At 39.5% G+C, this 21,266-nt stretch overlaps 1 pseudogene across 1 annotated transcript; it reads left to right on the forward strand.

The window, feature by feature from the left end:
• Positions 1-1,663: 1,663 nt before the first annotated feature.
• LOC149189997 (translocase of chloroplast 101, chloroplastic pseudogene) lies at positions 1,664-6,683 on the forward strand (annotated as a pseudogene). The gene is made up of 2 exons (XR_016255951.1): positions 1,664-1,870; positions 2,121-6,683. The product of XR_016255951.1 is annotated as a translocase of chloroplast 101, chloroplastic pseudogene (transcript).
• The last annotated feature ends 14,583 nt before the right edge of the window (positions 6,684-21,266 follow it).

A 21,266-nucleotide genomic window follows, 5' to 3' on the forward strand; every position in this document is an offset into this window, starting at 1 on the left:
AATGTGGAGATAGGGACAATAAAGTGGTGAATATGGAGGAGTAAACAGGGAAAAAGGTTGTATCAATGATGCAAAAATGTGTCAAAATTAGGACCCAACATTGTCATTGAAGAAGGATGTCTAATACCTAACCTAGAGATATATTCAACACCTATGGTGGTAGAATCGATGATTGATTTCAAGCTTGCAGTCGATGGGAGTAATGATGAGCACCTATGACAAGGTCATTGGATTCTCCTTGAAAAGAGGGAGTTGATACTAATGATATTCTTCTTTCATGATTCTACCAGTAAGAGGGAGGTGATTGTGTTGTTATTCAGTGGTTAGAGTTTTCAAGGACCATGCGAGGGATTATCTTGCTTGTAGTGTAATGATAACCCTTTATGGTTTGTTGTTACTCTTATCACAAAATTGATATTTTTGGATGGATGAGTCGAGATGTATGTAGATTTTATGTTATGATTTTGATAGATCTGATCCAGGTGTCCCAATCTAGTTAAAGATATGATTATCTTTGCAATATGTCCACAACAACACTTGATGTGGCGCTAAAGAGTTTGGCCTATAATGATGAGTTTAGGAAATTTTGATAGGTTATTGTTGATGTCTTCCTTGTCTAAAGGTGATTTAACAATTTAGTAGGAAGCAACAATCTAGTGCCATGTTTCTTTAGTTTCATAGTTGGTCATTTTTCTTTTTAAACCCTAATAGAGGAAAAGAGGGAGTAACTTGATTTGGTTGTGTAACCAAGTTGCTTTGTTGTATTCTCATTGCAAGTTCACCATATGAAGGATGAGTTGTAGATTGCTTGGTTAATTGAATGGAGAGAGAGTCACAAATTTGTGAATAGTGATTGCTTGGATGCTAAGGTGTATAAGCTTGCACTTATGGTGTGTAGATTACACAACTCAAACTTATGATTCCAAGAAATCCCTACTGGATTTTGAGCAAAATTGATTACAAAATATGCTAAGAAAAGGTCAAAAATGTTGAAGAATTAGACTATACTTAAAAAGACTATGAGTTGTTAATTAATGTTAAAAAATACAAACTTCAGCGTCAAAACAATCTTAAAAACATATTTACTCATATATTAAATATGCATGATACATCTCAAAAATACCAACATTACAAACACAATTAATAAAAACAAGAAATAAGCACTTTATTACTAATCCAAATGGTTAGTAATATTGTGATCCTCTTTTTAGATTTTGATGGATTATACATCTTTATATAACAAAAAAAACATGAAAATTAAGTTTATTTTATTATTTACTATTTTTAAAACATGATGAAATTTAGATTCATTTTTCAAAATTTAACCGTGTAAATAATTTTACTATAAAAGCAAACCACTTAATACCAATACCTAATAAATGATATAAAACTCTAATTATTAATAAAAATTCTATTAACTCTAAATACCAATAAAATAAAATTTCTATTAAATTTGAAAATTTTAACACAACGAAGTTGAGTTTGTAACTCCACTCGAAAGAAACAACTACCCAACAAAAATGAAGAGCGTGGACCAAGACCTTTCTTCCTTGAGACTCTTTTCAAACCATGTGTTCAAACTCTGAGGTCCAAACCCATATGGAATAGGGTGAGCGTGAGATCCACATGAATAGTGACCTGCACAGATAAGGTCATGACCGTAAAAGACAAAATTGCCGTAACCCTTCAAATCCAAGGCCATTTTAGGTGTGCATAGTCTCATATTAAAAATGATTCATACGGCCCGGCCTCTCTTTTGGATGGTGCTTTATTTATCTATACAAACATGGAGAAAAACTAAGACCTTGTGAACGACATCTCTTTACCCAGCGGAGCGGCTCCCAGATTTTGAGGTCTTCTGTTCAGTGCAGTGAGTACATCTTTTGATTTGGCTAAGTTTTCCTTCTAAAATTTGCAAGCAGTCTTCTTATGTTATGTATGGTTTACTTCGTTTTCTTAGTTATGTATGGTTTATTTCGTTTTCTTAAAGGTGTTTGCAATACACGAACAGTGGGACTGGTTTTTGTCTGGTATAGCTTTCCTTTGCGGCAATGTAATTTTCTGTTGATAAAAACTAGGTCAGGTTTGGATCCCCTTTGAGAATTTTATTTTATTGGCAGGTATTTGGGTTCTTGTGGTTTTTACGTTTTTGGAGGTTTTGGGTTCTGGAAGTGAAGAAAAGTAGCGTGGCTTTCGCTTCTTAGAAGTATTCTGCACAGAGTTAGATTAGCGGCCTGGTTGCTATTTCGGCAATTTTTATTTTTTATTTTTGAGGTTTTGTAAGGAAGGCAGGTTTTGAGGCATGCCTATAACCGAGGATGATATGGGTCATAGGATTAATGATGAGGAAGTGGAGGCTGAGGAAAGGTGGCAATCAGTGGGAGTGATTGATGAGAAAAATGAGGAAATGCATGAGAGAAAGCAGGAAGAAGGGGAGGATGCCAAATGTGAAGAAGATACCAAGCTTCTATCGGATGATGGGCAAGTGGCGAATGATAGCAGGGCACAGAATAGAAAAGACGAAGGAGAAGATGAAAAACATTTTGGAGGGCAAGGAGCATCTGAGCCGGTTTGGGCTGAAGATGAGGAGGAGAAGTTTGAAGAGACCGAGGTGGAGGTGCACAGACTGGATGATGGGCATCAGGCAGAGGAGCAAAATGGAAGTGAGGAGATAAAGGAGAATGCAATGGAAGGCTTTGAAACAAGTGACAGGCTGCTGGAAGGAGGGTTTGGAGCAGCCGAAGGTTTTCGAGATCAAGAAGATAAATTTGAACATGCAGAAGGGATCCAGTTGAAGGATGATCATCCATTGTTTGAAGATCAAGAAGAGGAATTTGTAGATGCAGAAGAGATCCGATCGAAGGATGAGCATCCATTGTTTGAAGCTCAAGAAGAGATATTTGCACATGCAGAAGAGATATCGTCAAAGGATGATCATCCACTGGGAAGTGAGTTGGAGATAGCTGGTAAGATTGATGGCGAGGAAAGTGGAAATCATCCTTTGGTGCCTGAAAGCGCTGCGGATCATGGTGAGGGAGATGTCCTGACACTGCATCAATTGAATTCGGAGCAACCATTGCAAAATATGCGTAAGAGGGAGAATGTAGAACAGGATGGGATGGACAATGGAGAAGAAAATGATGAACCACTAGAACAAAAGAAAGAACCATCTGAAGCTGCTAATGACCACAATGAGTCTCCTCTCAGAGGGGCGTCATTGTCTGATCTATGTGAAACCCCTGAGACACATGCACCGGCTGATCGGTCTGTAGATACTGCGGGAGAGAAGGCTGTATCAATACAAACAGATACAAATAGAGCAGAAATGCCGTCAACTAGGCCAATGGAAACAGAAGAGAGTGTGGTCAAGGAGGAGCTTGCTGTTGAAGAAGCAACTGCAGTAAGCACAGAATCAGGTAAGGAGCATTTAGAAGGTGAAGAACATGGTGCAGATGAAAATGTAGACAAAGGGAAGTCTGAAGACCAAGAGTGGAAGGAGGTGAAATCAGGAGAGAAAGTTCAAGATGAAGGCGAGCGAGAAGAGACAAAGATTGCCATGACAACCAATGTTGATAACGATATCAGAGAAACTTTTCGGGGTATGGAGGCACTAGATTCACTAGTTGATGGCCACTTACCAAATCAAGAAATTAGAGATGCCAGCAAGGAAGCAACTATTGAAGAAATACAATACAAAAATGATGAAGAAAATACGAGATTGCCTGTTAAGATTGATAAATCCCAAGTATCATCTGAAGAAACGGGTGTGCAGGCTGACAAGAACTTGGAGCTTTCACTGAATAATGACCAGGAGCTGTTAGTCGATGAAGCCATTCCTTTGGATATTGAGGAAAAGGTAGTTCCAGGGGAGGATGAGAAGTTAGAGGACCAAATTCAACTGGGTGATTCTATGACTGACACTGATGGAATAGAAAAGAAGCCTATGACAGATGAGTCAGAGGTTGACTTAGCAGGTGATGAGATGGAGGAAGATGAAGAGCAGGACACAGGATTTTCCTTGACTGCAGCAGCAGCTGCCAATGCAGGTTCTGACAACACATCTACAAGCAGTTCAGGATTGCAGCTTCCAGCTCGCCCAGCAGGCCTAGGAGCTGCAGCACCATTACTAGGGCCCACTCCTCGTGCAGTGCAGCAGTCCAGAGCAAATGGTACTTCAACATCTCACTCATCCCAACTTGTGGAGGATCAACCTACTGAAGATGATGAGAATAATGAAACCTGTGAGAAGCTTTAGATGATCAAAGTGATATTTTTGCGACTTGCCCATAGATTAGGTCAGACTCCACACAATGTTGTGGTTGCACAGGTCTTGTACAGGCTTGGTCTGGCAGAGCAGCTGAGGGGAAGCAGAAATTCCAGCAGAACTGGAGCCTTCAGCTTTGACAGAGCAAGTGCAATTGCAGAGCAGCAAGAGGCAGCTGGGCAGGAGGACCTTGATTTCACCTGTACCATCATGGTACTTGGGAAGACTGGAGTTGGTAAGAGTGCAACCATCAATTCAATTTTTGATGAGGTGAAGTCTAGAACAAGTGCATTTATGAATTGGGAACAAAGAAGGAACAGGAGATTGTAGGAACAGTTCAAGGCATTAAAATCAGGGTAATTGATACACCCGGGCTTCTAGCTTCTTTTGCTGATCAGCGCCAAAATGAGAAGGTTCTAAAATCAGTCAAGTGTTTTATCAAGAAGACACCCCCAGATATTGTTTTGTACTTTGATAGGATGGATATGCAGAGTAGGGATTATGGAGATCTGCCATTATTGCGCACTATTACAGAAATTTTTGGCTCAGCCATCTGGTTTAATGCCATTGTAGTCCTAACCCATGCCGCATCTGCACCACCAGATGGGCCAAATGGGACTCCTCTGAGCTATGATATGTTTGTGGCCCAGCGCAACAATATGGTTCAGCAGGCTATTCGCCAAGCGGCAGGAGACATGCGACTTATGAATCCTGTATCTCTGGTGGAGAATCATTCTGCTTGCAGGACCAATAGAGCAGGGCAGAGAGTTCTGCCAAATGGGCAGATTTGGAAGCCTCAGTTACTACTGCTTTGCTTTGCTTCTAAAATCCTGGCTGAAGCAAATGCACTCCTAAAGTTGCAGGACAGCTCACCTGGTAAACTATTTGGTTCTCGTCCTAAGGTCCCACCTTTGCCTTTCCTCCTGTCTTCACTGCTGCAGTCAAGATCTCAACTGAAATTGCCAGAAGAGCAGTTGGGAGATGAGGATGCTTCAGATGAGGACTTGGATGAGGCTTCAGATACAGAAGATGAATCGGAGTATGATAAGCTTCCTCCATTCAGGTGTTTAAGAAAGTCTCAGCTAGATAAATTGAGTAAAGAGCAGAGGAAAGCATACTACGATGAATTGGAGTACAGGGAAAAGCTGTTTCTGAAAAAACAGTTGAAAGAAGAAAGGCACCGTCGGAGCTTTATGAAAAAAATGGCTGGAACTGCCAAGGAGGAAGCTGAGGAACAAGATAGAAACATGGAAGAGGATGATGTTGGTCCAACATCTGTGCCTGTGCCAATGCCAGATATGGCTTTACCACCATCCTTTGATGCTGATAATCCCACTCATAGATATCGCTATCTTGATACCTCCAGTCAGTGGTTTGTGCGACCTGTTTTGGAAACTCATGGTTGGGACCATGATGTTGGTTATGAAGGATTGAACTTGGAGAAGATGTTTGTGATTCACAATAAAATTCCTGTCTCAATTTCAGGTCAAGTTACAAAGGACAAAAAGGAGGCTAATCTGCAAATGGAATGTGTTGGAAATCTAAAACATGGAGAGGGGAAAACGACTTTGGCAGGACTGGACATTCAGACCGTTGGCAAGGAACTTGCATGCACCTTGCGATCAGAAACTATATTTAGTAATTTTAAGCACAATAAAACAACAGCAGGACTTGCCATTACACTGTTGGGCAATGCCATAGCTGGTGGTATCAAGCTTGAGGACAGATTGACTATTGGCAAGAGGTTTAAACTGGTAATAAATGGGGGTGCCCTAACAGGTCATGGAGATGCAACATATGGGGGAAGTCTGGAAGCTACTTTGAGAGACAAGGACCACCCAATAGGTCGTTCACTTTCTACCCTGGGGCTTTCCATTATGGACTGGCATGGGGATCTTGCTATTGGCTGCAACCTGCAATCTCAGTTTGCAGTAGGACGGAATTCAACCATGATTACTCGTGCAAATTTGAATAATCGTGGTTCAGGTCAAGTTAGCATTCGTATCAGTAGTTCAGAGCAACTTCAGATACTCTTGATTGGAATCATCCCGGTTTTGAGGACCCTTGGAAATAAATATTTTGCTTCATCTAATCCTATGCACTAGATTAGTGGAGCACAACATCTATATAGAGATAGATGAACAGAAAAACCCAAGCAGTACTCTTTGAAGCAGCTGTTAGTATACTAATACGTAGTAGCAGCTGCTGGAGTTTGCTTCCTTTTTGTTTATCAACTTAATTCTTCCGAGGCATTTCTACCCTGTGAGTAAAATTCACAACCAATGGCATAAATGATGGGACAATTGCCAAAATTCTTTAGCTTTAGTTTCCTTTTATTTCAAGAGATTAATAAATGGCAATAAAGAGCATCACGGCATACACTGGTGGTTGTGTATTTTATATTGCATTTGTTATTTATTGATATTTTTATCACCTGGTTTGATAAACTGAAATCACTATAGTTTATATGAAAGATGGTATCTATATTTCTTTATACTTTGCTTCAGAGCAGATATCGGACAATTTAGAGACTGTCAATACAGATGACGGGGTTATACCGTTATTCTATATTCTGCAAACAAGAAGTTAAAAAGACTTTTAACTTTTAAGTTGTCGTATGGTTTAAAACTTTAATAAGTTGTATCCACGAGACTCCAGCTTAGGATGGTGAGCCCACCGCAAGCAGACAAAGCAAATCCATCTACCGTACAAGCCCTTAGCATATAGAAATATGGGAGAAATATAGATACTGCCATATCCTTCCATACTATATGGTATGGTTAAATCAATGTATTGTTGGTGATATTATATCTGTATTCGTATACTGCAGTATGGGCATAACTATGGCTGTTCTGTCCCTAAAATCCACCCAAACATACTAACAGGGTACTGAAAAATTGAAAATAAAAGGGCTGTTACATTTAATTTTGAATGTTTTATAAATTTATAGTATAAAATCTTTACTTTTGTCTGTCTATCTATATTAAAAAAATTCAAAATTTTGAATAATTTTCATGTTTTCTGAATTTGTAAGGTGTATAATCATGTATCTCTGCTGTATTGGAAATTTTCGGATACGTGTTTTTGTTATATTGTATCCAAAATCTATATTATAGCATAAAGTTTTTAATTTTGTCTATCTACAAATATTTTATTTTTTTTTTGAATAATTTTCATGTTTTCTCTATTTGTGAGGTGTAGCCTCATGTATCTCTGCTGTATTGGAATTTTTCAGATACTTATTTTCGTTATATTGTATCCATATGTGTATTTCTAGTTGATAACTCAGCCAATCTCATTTGATCTGCTTTCATTGTATACTCTAGAGGTAATCATGGGTATGGTTACAGGAATTCCACCTTACAGATCATTTTGTTAGTGGTTTCTACCTTTTTCCTAATGCATCTGAATTAAAAATCTTCAAGTAACTAATTCGGAAAATGTTTACCCTATTACCCCAGCTGAGCTGGTCAGCTTTACAAAAATTGGGCTAGTTTGCATACTGAAATTTTCCTGACTTTCTGAAAACAAAAGTACATAGATTTCTATTCTATTATGTTGCCAAGTTCTGAGACTACTAATCCTACTATACTGTCTTACAAACCGTCCCAATAAAAATAATTGCAATTCATTAGATATAAATTATAATCAAAATCTAAAAGGCAAGACCATGTAACACCTCATCCTGCATCTTGTCATCTTCCTCTGCCCCAGTTCATCTCTCCTCTATTCCTGTATCTTGAATCCTACAAATATCTTTGGCTCCATCCTTGGAGCTTTGTGCTTCTTTGACATCTTGCAGACCTGGCCAAACTGGTTCCACCCTTGGAGGGCGGGCCGTCTCATTTTCTTCAGGACTATCTTAGTACCTTGCCATCCTATCTATCTTTTCTGAGCATGAATTAAATGTGACGCCTATTCTCTGGTTTTTACAGTCCTAAATTCTCATGAATCCACTAGATGGAATCCAAAGCATGCATGGCCTGACCCCGCATAGCAATTCTTTGCAAGTGTTGGGTCCTTTCTTGGGCTTCTTCTATGATACACTCTTCCTTCCTTGGAACCCGGATTTTGCACCATATAGTCAACTTAGCAGCTACTTGATAAGTTTCCCCCAGCTCCATCTCAAATGTCGGCATTTGCCTGTGGATGTCTGCAAGCTCACAGGAGGTGCAGTGCCTGTTTTGACAATGCTCCATTGCGATGAGGATTCCTAACCAATATCACAGGCTGGGATGAAAGGGGCTCAGTCATAGGCTTGAGACCTAGGACTGGTAATAAGGGAAATCCAGTATCGAGGTTTTCCACATTCAAAGTTTCAAACCTCCAGAGCCTTCCCTGATGCTAATCGAATATCGCTATGCATGAGATTTGATATATCAAGGGTGGCAGAGCACGGACCTTAGTTATTTTTTCAAAACTCTATGCCAAGTGAGTTGTCTTTTTCTCGACCTTACTATTGGATTATTGCTTGATTGGAAATGTGAAAACGAATGTTTGTCGAGATAAGCAATGGTTAAGGTTTGTAATTCGGATGAGGTTCAAACTAAAATTACCCCCCTTTTCCATTCATCATGCCCTTTATTTATGTGTGCTAGTGAACAATAATTCTCAATGAATGGTCAAGAAAAGTGGATGCCCTCCCTCAATACTTAAATCTTCCAGCCGAGCTCCAGTGTTAGTGAGCCTATCAGCTTGCTGATTCAGCGATCTCAGTATATGAAAATAAGAGATCGATTGATATCACTCTGTTAGCCCTTGAATTCCGACCATGAAAATAAGAGATTGATTGATATCACTCTGTTAGACCTTGAATTCTGACCATTGTTTTTCGTAGTTCTGGGGCTTGTGGAGTTGATTGTTTGGTTAGTGTTTGGATGATTATGGAAGAATCACCAGGGATAGTAATTTCCTTTACTCCTTTATTTGAACCAATGCAAGACCCCGATCCCCATTTAAAATCATTTTCTAGATTTCCTCCAGGATCAAAGAGGATCCCCCCACACCTGCTATCATTTGCTGCCTTGGAATCCATTGCCTCATCTGGATTAATATTCTTGACACTTTTCATTTGGACTATGAAATCATGCAATTATAAGAAATGGATTCCATTTTCTTTGTTTCTCGTGTTCAGGATAAATTTAACTTCCCACGGATGAGAAATTAAACAGCTTGTAGAAGATATGTTTAAATATTATTAGTTGAACCAACTGCCCTTTAGCATGTTTCTGGTTACTGGGATACGTGTCTATCAAGAAGGGATTGTCGTTGCATTGGTCAGCACATACGAGGGTTTTTATTTTATGATATATAACTAAATAGACAGTCTATTTCAAATAGACAAATATGGCCCAAATAAAATAAGATACTCTTGGCCAAGTAGAGTAAAGATCGAATTAGTGCCCCCTTGGGAGTTTACTTGGTAAGCTCATCAAAATGTAAAGTAAATGTGATTACAAGGTTTAATGTTCAAATGCCCCTAATGCTTACCTGTGGCCATATGCTTGGGGCGGCATGGGCTATCTAGAGATTATAGTGATAGTGGTTTGAATCTATCTTGTGTCACGCGAATATGAGACCAGCCTAGTTGCCGATTCCTCTACTCAAAACAAAGAAGATGGCAAAACCAATTACAAGATAAAAACCTGGAATGAACATGACCAAGTCTGTTCTTGTCTATCCTTAGCCCCAGTATGGTCAAAACTTTATCTAGGTAGTGAGAGACAATGTAGTAAGATAGAACTCAAATTTGGCTCCAGTCCTGCTGTGCATTGTTAGAACCACTAGATGCTGTTGATTACAAATTGGTATTTATGTTGAGAGGAGAGAGCAACTATTAAGAGGAAAGAACTCAATATTGGACCAAGACTTATTGATGCCTGGATGCCGTTGTTTACAAAATCAGTATTCTTATTGAGAGATTATTCAAAATTTTGGAATATTCAGTCCTTGGTTTCAGAGCAGACAATTCACCTGTTAATAGAATGACAGTCGAATTCTATGGACTATGTTGATCAGTGGAATTCTGTATAGATCCAGTTAGAATTACGTTTTGGTGAGTCAGGTTAAAACCCTTCAAATGATCAATGTTAAAGTCTGTTGAAGGATAAATATGAAATATGCCGTAGAATAGTCGTGGAAAGAATATGCAATTCTTTGAATCAATAATTTGTTTGCCTGTTTGATTCCGTAATCTGCAAGGAACTTTGCAGATAACCTTGTAAAATCTAGATTTTTTTGATGTCTGTACTTTTCATATAAATATTGTTATCCAAGTATTGAATGATGACTCAATTGCCTGGCCACTATGAGCATCTGTTTCAAGTATAACTTTATGAACTATCTCTAATGGCCAGACTATTGCCAAGAGCTATGTTACTTGATCAGCATATTGAAGATACAGGATCTGTTTTTGCAGTTCTGTATCTAGTTTTGCCCGGGATACAATTTCAATTTGGACTTGCTAGAGGATTCGCTTGAGCTCTGTTTGCAGCTTGCTGGAAACGTCAAGCAGGCAGATCCTTATTTAAAAAAAAAAACCCTTGTTTTTAACGCAAACGTCAAGCAAACATGAAAAAGCATAAAATAAAATAGGAAAGGCATAATATGCGGGCCTAAAATCCCTGGAAACGTCAAACATCCAGATCCTCCAAAAAGTCATTTTTTAAACATAAAACTAAATAAATAGAAAACGCAAAAGCTGGAAACGTCAAGCAGGCAGACCATCCAAAAGAAAACTTTCTTGAAACATGAAAACATAAAATGAAAATAGAAGAGGCAAAATATGGGCACCATAAATCCCTGGAAAACTCAAGCAGGCAGATCGTCCAAAAAAAGCCATTTTTTAAACGTAAAAAATAGAAAAGGCAAAATATGGGCTCAAAAACTCCGTAAAGTGGCTCCTCCCCCAACCTAAAGCCCACAAATCTGAGTTTCTCATAACAGTGGGTCCTCTCTAAGGCAATGCTATAGTCCCTGGGTTTTTTTGAGAGGCACCATCAAAAGCCCACAAATCTGAGTTTCTCATAACAGTGGGTCCTCTCCAAGGCAATGCTATAGTCCTTGGGTTTTTTTTGAGAGGCACTATCAAAGAACCCCATGGAAAAGATGTTTCAATATTTACATTCAATACCTGTATACTCTTCTTTTTGATGCAAACTTTGTGGAGATGGTCATATATATTATGTACTTGTTAGCTTTGCTATGCAGCGCTGACTTTCTAAGGTCATGGAAGAATTTCGGTCTATTTGGTTGCCTCCAAAAGAGGGTTTATATTGGTCATGTTCCCTTTTCCTTCTACCCCGCTTTCTCTCTGCCACCTCCATTCCTCTATTTTCTTCCTAAACCTGACAAATTAACCCCTTTGGCCTTAGCCCTAAGCGCTAACCCCAAACCTACCATAAAACCATACCATATGTCTTCGTGCTCCTATAACTCATCGTGCTTCATCCCCGTTGTTTGATCATTCCCCGCTGATCCAACGGCTCCCGTCGTACCCGATAAAGTGACCCGCCTGATCATTTCCCACCATCAGATCATCTTTGCCAAGATCTAACGGTCTTTACTCTCATCGCACCGACAATTCGATCGAACGTTAGTGCGCGATGAGAGCGGTTTTTCTCTCTCATCCGCCGCTACGTGTCGATTGTTGAACGACATCGCTCGGTCCCGGGCTTTTACTGCTCTATGTCCGAAAGTGGTGTGATGAATACCATTACCGCCCGACCATTTCGCCCCTGCCCGTTAATGCCCGTGCGGCTCCGTCGCCCGATGACCGTCCGATCTGCCCGCCAAAGATCTGACGGCCCCAACTCACCCCGCTCTCACCTCGGCCGATAGCCTCCGCCGTCCGTTTTCTCGATTCGACGACCATTCTTCCCGCTCATCCAAATCGTCCACTCGCCCATGCATTCCACGTCCTCTGACCATTCCAATTGCCCGAAAAGGAAGGTGACCAGCCATGCCAGTACCAATCACAATCAGACTCCCAACCACTATATTTAATAGAAAGCATGGCTAAGGGAGAAAAGGACAAGCACGACCCTGTAACTGAATTTATCAGTCATGGACTCCACTGGTATGAGCACTCCAACCGCCTAAAAGGGCAGCGCAGTCCTTGAACAGATCAGATTCACTCACTGAAGCAAGCAAGCATAGTCAGAGACTCCATCAGGCAGTTAAATGCGGTTGGTGGTCAATTATGACCCCTCCAACCCTAAGTGGCTAGGTGCCCTTGTAATGTAAATCTATAAATACTCAGAAACAAGATGTAATCAAGGTTGGCATTTGATGTAAGGTTCAACTTCTGGAGACTATAGATATTTTGTCACTTGCAGCGTCTCGTCTTCATTTTCAGCTAATACAAGCTTCTTTTGCTGTTAAATGCTCGCTTTCCATTTCATCTGCTCTAAGCTTGTGCCTGATATGCTGTGTTCTTGATCTTTTGAGGTTTAACACTAGATAATTATCATCCTATCTCTGTGTTAGATGGTTGAATGTATCACTGAACAGGTTACTTAGGTCTCTTTCTATCTAATGCAAAAGAGTTGTCATCTTGTCTGTGCATTAGTAGAATAGATTACAAGTTTCTTTACTAGTTGCAGCCGACCATCACATGGTCTTGTGCATCTGTTGGTGTGGTTAGTATTTTCCATATTCACTTAATCTCAAAAAACTGCGAGCATTGGTGGTCTAAAGCCTTGTAGTCTGAGGGTGTTCATGCATGTCTAGAGTGAAACAAAGTAGAAGTGGTTATCTAGCTTGAACTAAACCATCATTTCTTCCATTAAATCTGCAATAATAGTTGAATTTAAATGTTATCAAGCATCTCCGAGCTACAACCTAGGAGAGTGACTTGGAATCGTAACATAATTGATGCCGTTGTCGGGGAGAGGAGATTGAAGCTGAGTTTCCCTAGGAGAATGACACAGATCTAGCGTTGATGATAGACAAAGTCTGGACACGTTATTGGTTGTAATAATCTATCTGGCGACTCTACTGGAGGACCAACCTTTGGCGATTCCACATCACAGTTCTGGCTCAGTTTGTGAGACATACTCGGAGAAATCCTCAAAAATCACCAGCTGATCCAGTGCCTGACCCTGAGAAGATTGTCAAGTAGATAAAAACATCACAAAAAGGGGCATCAGGATCAGGAAAGCCTAAACAATCTTATGTATCTCTGCAAGAAAGGCTTGTAACTGAGCGTGTACATGTTGAAAATATAGAGCCTAGCACTATCAGTGAAGAAATACTCTCAGGAATTCATAAAGCTCCTTGTTCAATAAGTTCCCCTTTGGATCTCAGTCCAAACAAAGCCTCCCCTACAGTCCATCATACTGTTTTAGTCTTGTCATTCATTTCTCAACCCCCTACTGTTCAAACTGCCAGTACTCTTCCATCTACCCCAGTCATGGCAGGCTAACAAGCACCACCAAAATGGAGAATCATAGCTGCTAGGTATGGACCCCTAGTCTTGCATGTTCCTTTGAATGCCATGCCTGTAGGAGAATACCAAGAAAATGCCTAAGTTCATTGGTACAGAGGGAGTAACAGCTGAAGAGCACCTTGAGTCTTTTTATAACTACGCTGATAACCTAGACATCAGTGAAGATGATGTGTGGATGAGGGTTTTTGTCCAAAGCCTAGATGGAGAGACTAGAAAATGGTTCAGAGAATTAACCCCTAGGTCTATAGCAGACATTGAGGCCTTAGATGATGTGTTCCTAAAGCATAGGGGGGATAAGAAAAATCTGCTCTACTATCACACTGAATTTGGGAACTTGCAGAGGGAAAATGGTGAGCTGTTGTCTGATTTCAATAAGAGATTTAAACGTCGTAGCAAGGCTGGAAGGATCCGTGGGTGTCTGGGATCATTGCTCAGGTTTTCAGTGGTCTCTTGACATCTTGGTCCTAGGCTGAACTATGAGTTTTGGTAAATTTGGTTTGCGGGCTATTGGATATAATCTTGGTGTTATAGTGACAGCTACGACGTTTGATCTTGGGCCCTTGCCTAGATTACTCTTAACAAATTACCAATTCACCATGGTTAAAAAAAAAGACAAAAGAAAAGAAAATATATTTTAATCAAGATATAGTTGTACACTACCTGCATTTCCTTACATAGCATACAAAATGTCCTTGCCAAGTTATTTTCTATGGGTGGTCCCAAGTCAATACTTAGTTGAAAAGTACCATCCAAAGAACCTCCCACCACCATCTTCTTTTCTCATTTGGTCCAAGGGGAAAGGCTATTGAGTAGTCCATTTGGGCTATGACTGGTAGGGTTAATAGTCCAAACTAGCTTATTTACATCCTCCCTCGTGTCGAGAGGCCTTTACAAGTCTGTCTAAAGGTATTACATTCTTCTCCCAATCTGCTCTCCAGTTCTAGGCCTTGGGCACTCATCCATCCTAATGTGCATATTTTCTGAGAAATTAACCAAGGTAGAGAGTCCTTTCTAGTTGGGGTGCTTTTGAAATTATTTGAGAGTCTGTAGGCTTCTTTTCCTCCTATGCAAGGATCCAATCTTGAGCTCACCTAGGTCCATTCTCACATCTCCATCCCAAGGAACTGCGTACTAGGGGGTAAGCCAACACCAAAGTTATCCAAAATATTGATCTGCAAATTTTTAATTGGGCTTCTTATCCCAGCTTTCATAGAAAATGAGCTTATATATTTCTCTTCCAATATTCTTTTCCATTAAACTTTAGTGGTTATCAATGCCCATAAATTATCAGCAGCTAGTGCTTTTCCAACAAGGGAAGGGTTTTGAGGGGCCATTTTCCAACATTTGTTGGCATAGATGTTTATATGGAATTTCCTCTACAGTAACAAAGTACTTTTGACCCATAGGCCTATCCAAGGCTTATGATAGACAGTTCGCTAGATATCTACTTAACCCAAAATGAATGACACATGCATTCATAATAGAAGTAAACAGGAAAACAAGGGGGTGAACCTTATCTTGGAAGATGGATGCTTCGTGCTTTTGGTGGTGAAGCTCCTCAAGATCCTTACTATTAAACTCCTTGCCCTTGTAACTTGCACACAAGCAACATAAACCGCTATATCTATACTCCTACAAACCACATTAGCATTAGTACCATGAATAACCCAAAAACATATATTAACAACAATATGTAAAATACATATAACTGGAGGAAAAGCATGATCTCTTTATTATACCAATAGAAGTTACAATGTTGCACTTTTTGTGGTCCTTGCCCCTAGCTCCTCTTCTCACCACAACACAATCAAGCTTCACTTTGTTCTATAGCTCATCACAAAGAGAAGTGGGTTCTCTTAATAAACTTCGTTGTCTCTAGTTTTTTTTCCCTTTTGCTCCATGGCAAGCATTGCTTTTGTAGATAATTTTGAGGAGTGATCAGATGTATCTAGACACTTTGTTGACCATGTTTGTTATGATATTTTCATCCTTATCTTCGAAATTTGATCATTTTTTTACCTTTTCCAACTTTATCCATTTTCTCTACAAGCCCTAGCTCCTCCAACTCTTTTGCTAATTGAATAGAGCGTTGCAACTCTAATGAAGCAGTGCAACTCTCCCTAATAGTGTGCTAGGGGTGTTGGAGAGGAAAACCTGCATTTTGAGGCGATTTTCATGGGGGTTTTCTTACATTCCAACCCTCATTTTGAGATGCTTCTATAGGAGATCCAAGGGGGTGTCATTTTGAGCTATAACAGATGCCCCTAATGTATAAAGTCATAGGAGAAACCGATCGCTGAAATACATTACAACAATCTTAGTGAGTTAGGAAAATGAAGGGAGCAAAGGACACATAACTTGTAAAGGGCTACAAAAATAGTCAAATAAATATGATATACAAACTTGAGGTAGGGATACTCATACTTGATACCAAAGGAATAGAGCATTGTCACCCACACAATATACTATAGACTCATGTCATTAAAGCACTGATCATAATACAAGGTAGATCTCTATCACAATATATATTAGTTGGGTTGCGAACACAAAGGAGAGTGTCCAAATGGGGCCCTCAAGGTACATAATACATTTTCTAACGCAACTCAAGGGAGGTAATGTGCTTGAGTGAGGTAGCACTAAGCCCCAGGGTCTTCGACTCATCTTGACAGTACGACTCTACCAGGCATTGGGGGATTTTGTTAATAGACACGAGGGAGGCTACCAATGATGCAAATGGTTCCCAATATACCTAGAAAAATCTAGTGAATACCAACGAATAAACTTATGTCGAGCACTTGTAGAATCAATTGACAAGGTCCAATGAGGAAAACCTATAATCAATCGCGAAGAACCTTGCCACTGAGGATTGTAAGCTCCAAGGTACAAGATTGTTTTTAGATCGACATCCCATATAAGGTGTTGATGTCAATGGGAAGAGATTCGTCAATGGAGAACCTTAATGTATCCCCCATCATCCGACACAAAATTGAGACCAAGATGAGGTCACTGACAATGGCAGATGAAGAATGGATGCACAACTGACATAGGAATGTTGGACACAAAAGGTAGATTGATACATGGATAGCCAACTTTGAATATGACTTCTCTTGAACATATAACAACATGAAAAATGCAAACTTGGTAGCTTGGACTAAAGAATACCATTTAGACACAATGGTGACACAAGAGGCATCACCACAACACATGGATTAGAAGGGTAGCTAATCAAATGTGATTTTGACTCGATAATAGAGTGAATCGACTCATGCTGATGGTGTCGCTCTAAAGCCAGGGAAAGGCCAACTATAAGAGATTGACTCAAACAAGTGCCATGTTCAAGGGAGAGTAATAACTGCCATGATAAAATAAAGATAATCAGACCCCCCCCCGCTTTCCATTTTTGTATAGATGATCCCCTTGATATTTTAACAAGCATGAAGGAGAAGACAAGTGAGCTCAATAATGTTTTTCTCATTCATTTTTAACAAGCATGAAAAACAGTTAAATTATATGCAGGTTTGTCCATTTTTTGTGAGTTTTTAAGGAGTCCGAAAAAGAGTTAAAAGTGTACTCATGTCTTTCTCATGGTATAACGAGCATGAGAAGAGAAAAGAGTTTGCTAGTTGACTTTCATCTTGACTAACAAGCAGGAAAGGACTTTTCAAGTATTTTAATAAGTGTGAAAAGAGTAGCAAAATAAGCTCACTATATTCAATGTTTAAAGAGCATGAAAGATGGCTAAAAGGAAGCTCATTACTGAGAGACAAGTGTTATAATAGATGCGTCTAGTTCTGAGGCTGACAAAACCAACCTAAGCGAAGCAAGATGCATAAGTGAAGTGTTTGACAATGAGAATCCACTCATCACATCAGTCTCTCTAAAGGGCGAGATGAGTTGCAAGATGGAGGCAATACCTATATGAAGGCAAGAGGTCAAGCATGCCTGCAAGGTTGGCAAGTGTAATGGAGGCAAGCAACATTATGACAACATCTAGCAAGACATTGAAACCCATAAGCATATGCAACCAAAAAGCAACAATAAAAAGATGCGAACCTCCTCTAAGGGCTATATGAGGCCAGAAATTGTAGACAAAGAGGCATGAGACTTGATTTTGATATCATGGCGACCTATAAAGAGAGTTCCCAAACCTACAATTGAATGCAACTAAGGTACCAAGACAACAATCAGGGGTTATTCTAGAGATCCCATGAAGGGTAGGCTCTGTCACACGTTACTACATGTGAAAATACGTTGTTAATGTCGCAATATGTAGGGTGGTACCTAAGGCACAATGAAACAAGATGGGGAAGGTCAAAGATGAAGTGGCAAGATTGACATGAATCCTAACCTTATATGTCAGTTTCCAAAGTGCACCTCAAGTCGTTAGTGTGTATGTTGCAAAATTCATATCCTTGTCTAATAATGAATCAAAAGTTCCTTACTAAGCCATTAGTAGCATGGAAGTATGATAAAAAGGAACAAAAAGATCCCCAAAATTGAAATATTTAACAAAAAGAGACACAACCAATGTGAAAAGAGACATTTTATGTAATATCCCTCATGTTACCCTTGTAATGACAATTGTGACTATAACGCAAACGTGGAAAACCACGACTGGCCATACCTCTGATTAAATATCTGACAATTATTAATTAAAATTAATTAATTAACACCATTGAAGGACATCCTTACAGATCCTTGGTCTGAGGGAAGCTCGTTTGCTCATTGGTTTTGTTTGAAGCCATTTGGTTGCCCACTTGGTTTGAGCAACCATGACCCATATCCTATTGAATTAAATGTAGCAATTGTGTGTAACCATGAGAAGCCATATTTAATGTGATGCGATAGGGGCTGAATTGAGTTGGCAAAGCCACTTATAACCATTATGTGATTGGATTGGGGCAGTGGAAGGATAGGTGGTGCCCATTCCCATTTGTTCCCTCTTGCAAATTGAAGAGACAACCTGGGAGGTGATGGTACCAAAGAGCTAAGGCGATGCTATCTCTTCGTTGTGGAAAGGGATTCAGAGGGAGTTTTGTATACGTGCACGTCACAAATGAATTCAGGGTTTGTTCATTGGATGCTTGGAATAGAACTTAGATGCCCAACATTTTTACTATCTAAGTCTCTAGTGGACTTGGATTTCCCTTATCCCTATGAGTTTTGAGGCTCTGTGACCTTGAACCTACACCCTGTGACCTTGGGTGTTAACTACCCTTATTGTGTTTGAGGCCACTAAAATCATTATGTGAGCTTGTGTTGCTAGTGTGTAGTTGAAGGATTGAAAAATCAACCACCAAGTGTTTACCTTGTCTGTTAAACCACCCTCATAGTGGGTTCAATCCTTGGAAACTGAGCTTCACACCTATTACTTGAGTTGGGTTAAGCATTGTGTTTTGAATTCAGAGAGTGAGTCATTGGGGGTGCTTACTACCAGAGAGCAGTTGATGAACCACTCGGTTAGTGAACTCCATCTCCTGAGAGTTTGACCAATACATTGGTGTGAAATTCCCCTGTTCAAGCATCTCCTCAGGCTCTGGATCTAGCTTGAGGGTGGTCAACTACAAGAGATATTACTATGTAGCCTACCTATGGTTGGGTGGATAGTGGAAGTCCCTCCCTTAGTTGCCAATTGTTTTGACACACTCAGATAAGTAAAATTGGTCTTTGCATATTAGTATTTCAAGTTATGTTTATTCCTTGTTGTGATTATTGACTAATGCATGGTCTTGAGTGCTCGTGAAGGAATAATTGAACAATGTAGTTACTGCCATGTTCATGAGTTGCAGAACACCTTAATTATTTATATTTGCCAATCTAAATTTCATAGTTAAGCTTGGGATTGACAAGATGCCTTACAAGTTTACAGTGGTGTTGAATTCTTGAATCATGATGATTTCTTCCATACAAGTTGTATTTGTCTTGTCTGTGTATAATAGAAATGAAATCTTAGGCTGTACAAGTTAATATTATGTTCATAATGGCAGTATTAAATCATGTGTCCCTTGCTTTCCTTTTCTTCACATGAATATCTTGCTCTATAAATAATAGCTCAACATTTTCAAAATGGTACAAAGTGGTAGATGAACTGTAATTCCTCTCATGTAATTATCTATGTTTTCAACTAATTAATGTTTTAATTTAAGTAGCCTATAAGAGGTGGTAGCGCTTGAGGTTTTTAAGGACCTTGGGTCATTTTTTCATGATACACAAAAATAAGGTAGCCGTGGCAGTCACTCCTTTTGTACATAAATGGAAATTAAGGGTTCAAGACCTCAAGCCTTGTGCTGGTAACCATACAAAGAAATGGAAGTTTAATAGATGCCCCCTTTTTGTTTGCATAATACCTGAAGTTTGAAGCTTGTTCGGGTCATTGAAGTTCGGGGCATAATGATCAGCATGCATATACAAACATATACATAAAATAAAATCCAATGCCAAAAGATCAATGGTAGAACCTCGTCATTGGAACCCTGCCTTGTGGTTGGGCCGTTGGACTCCAAAGTAGTTCAATGGAGGTGGCTACCGACCACAAAATTATATGGACAAGAAGGAGAGAACTTCCCACGCTAAGAATTGATGCCAAGATGATTTGGTTTGGGGGTGGGCCCTACACTCAAACCTTGGACATCGACGAGTACAAGTTGTAATGGAAGGGATGTAGAGTTTAGAAGCTATGCTCCAACCTCACTGAGGTTCTGGTGTGGAACCCTGCCATTGCTTGCCACCCACCGCTAGATCTTTAGCTCATGCTGAATGTTGGTATCGATGATACCACTGAGTGGCGTGACATGGAATTGATCCAACAAGTCCCTTTTCCGCTGACCTGTCAAAGTTACTTGGAAGCCATGTGGGCACAACATGGTGAACTTGATGATGTGGCCTTTTCTTTGTTAAGCCAAACATTATCTAAGCATAACTTTCAATCCAAGAGTCAGATTGAGGTATAATTTATATTTCCAAAAAACTCTCGATGAGCTAGACACAATGGTGGTATCAGACTTTAATATTCCACAAACTCTGTAAAAGAAGGATTTTTGTAACCCCATCTTCTTAACAAACTTAGGAGGTTAGGTTAAGTTATAAGTAACACCTCTCATAGCTTGATATGGTACAAGGGAGTGGAAGAGAGCATTACATAGTGGTATTAGAGCATTGGTTCAAATGTTGGCCCTAGAGAGCAAAAAATACACCATATGAAGCAAAGGTTCAACACTCGAACTAAATGGACCTTGAAAGAGAAATTTTATTATGATAATTTATTCATATATATGTTGACTCTGAACTTGAAAACATCGTGACTGCTATTTTATACATATACAATGTTTACATGTCATTTTATTTTATGTAACTAACATGGGTGTTAGATGTGTGAACAACATGTGTTAGATTAGCATACCTAGTGTTGGCATGACAAGGTAAAAAATTAATATATTTATGCTTGATATGACTAACAATTGTGTATGTGTAACAACACATAAGAAGATACAATTGCAACAAGAAATAGAGGAATGGACAACAATATCATCAACCCAACATGGACTAAAACTATCA

This window comes from Pinus tabuliformis, chromosome 3_1 (genome assembly GCF_031772625.1).
Source record: "Pinus tabuliformis cultivar Carrire ecotype Pingquan chromosome 3_1, CPIR1, whole genome shotgun sequence".
Classification (NCBI taxonomy): domain Eukaryota; kingdom Viridiplantae; phylum Streptophyta; class Pinopsida; order Pinales; family Pinaceae; genus Pinus; species Pinus tabuliformis.